An 8,061-nucleotide genomic window follows, 5' to 3' on the forward strand; every position below is an offset into this window, starting at 1 on the left:
ATGGAGAGCTGCATCAAACCAGTCTTAGGACTGAAGACCACAACAACAAAAGACTAAAAACTAAAACCCTCCCGAACAGGCCGTGAAGGCCAACGGTACCGACCGCCCGCCGTGTCATCCTCAGCCCATAGGAGTTACTGGATGCGGATATGGAGGGGCATGTGGTTGGCACATCGCTCTCCCAGCCGCATGTCAGTTTCCGAGACCGGAGCCGCTACTTCTCAATCAAGTAGCTCCTCAGTTTGCCTCACAAGGGCTGAGTGCACCGCGCTTGCCAACAGCGCTCGGCAGACCGGATGGTCACCCATCCAAGTGCTAGCCCAGCCCGACAGCGCTTTACTTCGGTGGTCTGATGGGAACCGGCGTTACCACTGCGGCAGGGCTGTTGGCAACAACAACAACAAGTGGTTGTATTTACATGAAAGTTTCTCCTGATGGTTACAGATTCTTAACGGCTGATTACACTGTAACCGAGTTAGCTGACATGTGTGTCATTTATTGGGAGGCATGATGCAACAGTCGAGAAGCAAAGCGCCTGTATCTACATCTACAAGGATACTCTGAAAATCACATTTAAGTGCCTGGTAGAAGGTTCATGGAACCACCTTCACAATTCTCTATTATTCCAATCTCGTATAGCGCGCGGAAAGAACGAGCACCTATATCTTTCCGCTAGAGCTCTGATTTCCCTTATTTTATCGTGGTGATCGTTTCTCCCCATTTAGGCCGGCGTCAACAAAATATTTTCACATTCGGACGAGAAAGCTGTTGATTGGAATTTCGTGAGAAGTTTCCTCCGCAAAGAAAAACGCCTTTGTTTTAGTGACGTCCACCCCAAATCCTGTGTAATTTCACTGACACTCTCCCCTACTTCACGATAATACGAAACGTGCTGCCCTTCTTTGAACTTTTTCGATGTACTCCGTCAGTCCTATCCGGTAAGGATCCTACACCGGGTAGCAGTATTCGAAAAGAGGACGGATAAGCGTAGTGTAGGCAGTCTCCTTAGTAGACCTGCTACATTTTCTAAGTGTCCTGCCAATAAAACGTAGCCTTTGTTTGGCATTCCCGACAACATTTTCTGTGTGTTCCTTCCAATAAGTTGTTCGTAATTGTAATCCATAGGTATTTAGTTGCATTTACGGCCTTTAGATTTGACTGATTTATCGTGTTACCGAAGTTTAACGGATTCCTTTTAGCACTCATGTGGACAACCTCGCACTTTTCGTTATTTAGAGTCAATTACCAATTTTCGCACCATACGGATATTTTTCTAACTCCTTTTGCAATTTGTTTTGATCTTCTGATGACTTTACTAGTCGATAAACGACAGCGTCATCTGCAAACAACCTGTATGTAGAACGATTTCCAGGGAGGAGGTTCCCAAATCATGTCAAATTTCGACGACTTGATGGCCGTTTTCGTGAAACACGATACCTTGGACCAGATCAAAGGAAACTTACAGACCTCGCAATATGCGAACTGTTCAGTCCGTTTGGCTGAAGCTGCAGCCATTTTTCGTAAACAACTAGTTGTTTTGAGCGTGTTAGACAATCATTAACACGCTGAAACCAGTTGTGCCGTAATTTATATGAACAGTATTTCCAGCAACATCTCTAAAACAATATTCATCACACGGCAGTTTGAATACAGTCTTGGAATGTTAGTAGCTTCAAAATCTCCATGAACTCCGGCGGTGGTGAGGTACACTATGACATTTTTCTCGTTTAGAAAAGTGTTGTTTTTATCTTCTCTAAATATTATAGTGACCAAAACAATGAAAAAATGTCTAGTAAACGTGGGCTCCAAAGTGCATACCGTAAGAACTGTGAGCACTTGTTCATGTTCGCTACCGCTAGAACCCTTCTTTACTAGACTTTTTTTCTTTTAGTATCGTGTGCTTTCAACTGTAGGCGTTTACGCCATTCATTATGACACGCCCTGCATACAGTCTTACTGGACAGTTCTTGCGGTCTCAACAGGCTCTGTAAATCTTGGACTTCAGGATGGCTTACAGCACAAGTACTCATTATAAGTTTGAGCTTGCTTGTCACTCACGACGGCAAGTTCTGCGTTCGATGTTTGTGCATGGAAAGCTCCCACATTTCCCTTTTTCTTTTTAGATTTCATAATTCCCACTCCAATTACAAAAGACAACATCGACCTAGCAGCAGATTACGAAGTTTCTTGAAGTGTCATATAAAATCTTAGCTTTTAAAAGTTAACCGACGTTTAAAGTTGGCAGTCTTATCGGGGCCCAGCTCATTAACTAGTTCCCAAGTTTCTGCGCATAGCGAGAAGAGGTCGTAAAATGTCTCTGGAAACGAATCTACTGTCTTGAGTCTCTGCCAGCCAATCTTCTTTTGAATCGCAAAACGTGATATTTCATGAGGGACATTTACGTACAATGCAGGTGCAGCAATTGGCGGAGTACATGCGCTATCGTAAGCATAAAGATGAATGATTTGAACACTATTAGCACATAAAGAATCAAGCAAAGTAATTCATATATCGGAGAGATCTGCGTGAGTATGAATCTTCCCACGCATACGTATCTTATACAGGGTGAGTCACCTAACGTTACCGCTGGATATATTTCGTAAACCACATCAAATACTGACGAATCGATTCCACAGACCGAACGTGAGGAGAGGGGCTAGTGTAATTGTTTAATACAAACCATAAAAAAATGCACGGAAGTATGTTTTTTAACGCAAACCTACGTTTTTTTTAAATGGAACCCCGTTAGTTTTGTTAGCACATCTGAACATATAAACAAATACGTAATCAGTGCCGTTTGTTGCATTGTAAAATGTTAATTACATCCGGAGATATTGTAACCTAAAGTTGACGCTTGAGTACCACGCTTCCGCTGTTCGATCGTGTGTATCGGAGAGCACCGAATTACGTAGGGATCCAAAGGGAACGCTGATGGACCTTAGGTACAGAAGAGACTGGAACAGCACATTACGTCCACATGCTAACACCTTTTTATTGGTCTTCTTCACTGACGCACGTGTACATTACCATGAGGGGTGAGGTACACGTACACACGTGGTTTCCGTTTTCAATTACGGAGTGGAATAGAGTGTGTCCCGACATGTCAGGCCAATAGATGTTCAATGTGGTGGCCATCATTTGCTGCACACAATTGCAATCTCTGGCGTAATGAATGTCGTACACGCCGCAGTACATCTGGTGTAATGTTGCCGCAGGCTGCCACAATACGTTGTTTCATATCCTCTGGGGTTGTAGGCACATCACGGTACACATTCTTCTTTAACGTACCCCACAGAAAGAAGTCCAGAGGTGTAAGACCAGGAGAACGGGCTGGCCAATTTATGCGTCCTCCACGTCCTATGAAACGCCCGTCGAACATTCTGTCAAGAGTCAACCTAGTGTTAATTGCGGAATGTGCAGGTGCACCATCATGCTGATACCACATACGTCGACGCGTTTCCAGTGGGACATTTTCGAGCAACGTTGGCAGATCATTCTGTAGAAACGCGAGGTATGTTGCAGTGCTCTCCGATACACACGATCGAACAGCGGAGGAGTGCTACTCAAGCGTCAACTTTACGTTACAATATCTCCGGATGTAATTAACATTTTACAGTGCAACAAACGGCACTGATTACGTATTTGTTTATATGTTCAGATGTGCTAACAAAACTAACGTGGTTCCATTTAAATAACGTAGGTTTGTGTTAAAAAACATACTTCCGTGCATTTATGTATGGTTTGTATTAAACAATTACACTAGCCCCTCTCCTCACGTTCGGTCTGTGGAATCGGTTCGTCAGTATTTGTTGTGGTTTACGAAATATATCCAGCGGTAACGTTAGGTGACTCACCCTGTATATAGCGAGAGGGCTGAATGCTCTATCGTAAAAGGTGATAGAGAGAAATGGGTGATTAACACAGCCTATGTTTTTAAGGCGTCTTTCTTTTCCTCGAAGAGCGTAGAAAACAGTCCTCCGCAAGAATATACGCTATCATGACGGTTGTCCATGATTCATAACCAACATGAGATTTAACATCTTTGGTAATTTGTAAGCGTGGAGCTGAATGGCATGGAATAATGGGATTCTGGTAAATGAGAAGACAATCTTCGTTGAAATTTTCCCCATATCCGGTATCAATTATGACGATTAGCTTCTGACGGTGACGAACGAAACAGTAATGGAAAAGCTTGAAATCCCGATCAAACCTCATACAGTAAGAAAATCGAGAAATCTTCCACCATGAGAGACATGCTGTTCACATAATTTTACAGACTAGTAAATGAGACGTCAGTTTTTTTTAATAATTTATTTCCTACACGAAGACATCTACTTATTGGTCCAAATAATTAAGGAATTTTTGAAATTTAAAATCAGTGTAATTAATTCAGTTGTTTTAGGGTAAGCGAAGCAGTTGTCGACCGGGTTGGTTTCAATACCATATGCGCTCTAGGTATGACATAATGGATGTTGTGTGCGTATGGCTTTCTCAGACCTGAGAAACATTAGGGTTTCCCATTCAGATGAGCGGAGGTGGAAGGAGGGTTGTCTCTCTACGGACTATCGTGAAAACAGAACCCCCTCCGACTTTGTAGTTTTGACATTTTGTATTTCACCCGTGAAATACAACGTACACAGAAATACGTAACTATAGTAAAAATCCCACAAGATTGAAAAAAGAATCGAATAAAATATTTTATTGGGGCAACAGGGCTAATATAATTTTCAAGTGCTCGTAATCAATACCAATAACGTGAAAATATTAAGTGCTGCGTGTGGTCTTCTACATCTACATATTTGTCAAATCTGGCCCTAAGGTGCCCTGATGATCGCTGCGACATCTCAGATGATAAACTGCGAATTTTGTATTGAATTAAATGCTTTAATTCAACCATTCTTTTCTCCGAGAAGTATAGAAGAGACACTGAAATTAAAAATCACTAGTTGACAAACCGAGCAATTCTCAAATCCATGCGAGGTAGCACAGTGGTTAGCACACTGGAGTCGCATTCGGGAGGACGATGGTTCAGACCCGCAACTGGCCATCCAGATTTGGGTTTTCCGTGATTTCCCTAAGTCGCTTCCGGAAAATGCCGGGATGATTCCCTTGAAAGGGCACAGCCAATTTCTTCCCCATTCTTGACACGTTCCGAGCTTATGCTCAGTCTCTAATGACCTCGACGTCGATGGGACGTTAAACCCTTCCTTGCTTCCCTTCCTTATAACATCAACTTTCAAATAACGTTTAATTCTACATCTACAATATACTCCACAAGCTGCGTTAAGGTGTTTGGTGGAAGGTACTTTTTGTACCCATACCACTCCCCCCCCCCCTTTTTCCTCTTCCTCTGTCGAATATTATGCGGGAACAACAATTGTTGGTAAGAATTCGTTAAACTTACATCTGCATAATTTTACCTTCGTGGCCTATCGCGACATATACTTACAATGAACCACTATATTGCCGGCCGCTGTGGCCGAGCGGTTCTAGGCGCTTCAGTCTGGAACTGCGCGACCGCTACGGTCGCAGGTTCGAATCCTGCCTCGGGCATGGATGTGTGTGATGTCCTTAGGTTAGTTAGGTTTCAGTAGTTCTAAGTTCTAGGGGACTGATGACCTCAGATGTTAAGTCCCATAGTGCTCAGAGCCATGAACCACTATATTGATTGACTGTTCTAGGAAAGTATGCTCACAGAATCTGAATAGTAAATCGCGGAGTGATACACAACACCTCTCTCGTAACGTCTGCTACTGGAGTTGACTTAGCATCTCCTATGGCGAAACGCGCTGCTCTTCTTTGAATCTTTTCTATTCCTCGTCAATACTTTTTGGTACGGATCCCAGAATGACGGACGATACTGAAGTATCGGTCGAAAGAGGATTTCGTACGCTACATCTTTCGTGAGTGGATTACACTTCCTGAAAATTCTCAAAATGAATCTGTCTGCCTTTCCTGCGATTTGTTTTATGTGGCCATTCGACTTTACATTGTTTCTTTCGCAGGGAAACCGGATATTTAATAGATGTCACAGCTTCCATTGCTTGATAAGCAAGCGCGTAATCATACAACAGCGTCATCAGCGAACAACCTCATGAAGCATCCGACGTTGTCTCCAGGGTCATTTACAGTATACTGAAAAGTGATGGTCCTGTAAACTTTCCGTGGTGTAGGCCCGATGTGTTCTATTTGTTAGGAACTCTTCAATCCAATCACAAAGCTAGCCTGAAATTCCCTACGTTCGAATTTTGTTCATTAGACAACAGTGCGGAACTGTATCGAACGCCTCTCCGGAAGTCAAAGAAAGCGGCATCAATCTGGTTGATGGCATCTACTGCCTTCTAGGTCTAGTGGACGAACAGAGCGAACCGGGTTTTACATGATCGTTGTTTACGGAATCCATGTTGATTGCTATAGATGATGTTCAGATGTGTGTGAATTCCTAAGGGACCAAACTGCTGAGGTCATCGGTCTCTAAACTTACACTCTACTCAAACCAACTTACGCTAAGAACAACACACACACCCATGCCCGAGGGAGGACTCGAATGTCCGACGGGAGGGGCCGCGCAATCCGTCACATGGCGCTTCAAACAAGGCGGCCATTCCGCGAGGCCTTGTAGATGAGTAAAGGCAGTAACACGCAGGCATTAAACATGTTCTAAAATTCTACAACATACTGACGCCATCAACACTGGCTTACAGTTTTGTACATCTTTTCGAAGGTCCTTCTTGAAAACAGTAGCGATTTGCGCTTTTTTCCAATCATCGATCTACGATAAATTGACGAGTAAGTTCTTCAAGCGCTGTGCGATTTCTCGCTATCCATCTAACACGTAACGTCCTTAAGCTGTGGTAAATTGTGCGATTTAGATCCAATACATTACGGTTGCTTTGCTGGCCGCTGTGGCTGAGCAGTTCTAGGCGCTTCAGTTTGGAACTGCGCGACCGCTACGGTCGCAGGTTCGAATCCTGCCTCGGGCATGGATATGTGTGATGTCCTTAGGTTAGTTAGGTTTCAGTAGTTCTACGTTCTAGGGCATTGATGACCGTCCCATAGTGCTAAGAGCCAATCTGAACGGTTGCTTTGCGTCTGTGTACAAAGACGTTATTGAATTGAATTAAGTATGGACGCTGCCTGCTCAGTAACGGATTTGATCATGTACGCTGTGAGATATTTATCTCATACAGGGTGTATACAGGGGCAAGGAAAAAAAATTCCCGGATTATTCCCGGATTTCTCCCGGATATCCCGTTTAAAAAATATGCTTTTTCCCGGGCGACCTACTGTCACTTAGCACAGAAAAATTTCCCTCGGAACTGTAAAACTTATCAATCCTTTGAATGGTTAACGTTTTATATAATCGCGTAGAACTTCCCGGAAAAAAAAAGAAAAGCCGGAGCAGAGAAGTTTTGGAAAGACCTTTGATTTGCAGCAACATATACGCTGCATATTTTCGTATTACGAAAGTATAAATTCGAATTGCACCAAACACAGCTTGTTAGTTTCCGGAGCGTTGCAACCGAGGTTGTGATGTCCTTTTGTAAGCGAGTCATATCTCAAGCCACGAGATCTCGCCAGCCGATGACAGCAGCTATTCAGAGCATAGGGCACATGTTATAGTCAGCCACTAGCAAGATTACTGGTTATATAGCGCGAACACACAAGAGGAAAAGTTAACGGTTTACATTAATGTACACAGTACCGTATATCTACAAGAAAAGCTAAGCTTTCACGTGTAATATTGGTCTTTTTTTGGTGTGATATACTTTAAGATACATCACACAAATGTGCCAGTAAATTTAAAATTGTGACATAAATGCCTCGGCTCGAAATTCTTGAAGTGGCTGGTCCTCAAACTGTTCAGTTTCGAACGCTCTGTGATTTAGATATCCATCCCACTTTCACACACGTAACGTAATTCATCTTGCGTAAAAAGAAATTTACTTAGAAAGTAACGCTTTTCTAACCACCGTTCGCAATACTGTTAGTTATAGGTTCGATTTACCAGTTGCCAGAGAGCGCCAAAAACGAATTATTGTGCGTGTGCAACTGCAGTGG

General features: G+C 43.1%; 1 pseudogene; it reads right to left on the reverse strand.

Moving 5' to 3' along the window:
- Positions 1 to 272: 272 nt before the first annotated feature.
- On the reverse strand, positions 273 to 390 carry LOC126189847 (5S ribosomal RNA; annotated as a pseudogene).
- Between the last annotated feature and the right edge of the window lie 7,671 nt (positions 391 to 8,061).

This window comes from Schistocerca cancellata, chromosome 5 (genome assembly GCF_023864275.1).
Source record: "Schistocerca cancellata isolate TAMUIC-IGC-003103 chromosome 5, iqSchCanc2.1, whole genome shotgun sequence".
Lineage (NCBI taxonomy): Eukaryota > Metazoa > Arthropoda > Insecta > Orthoptera > Acrididae > Schistocerca > Schistocerca cancellata.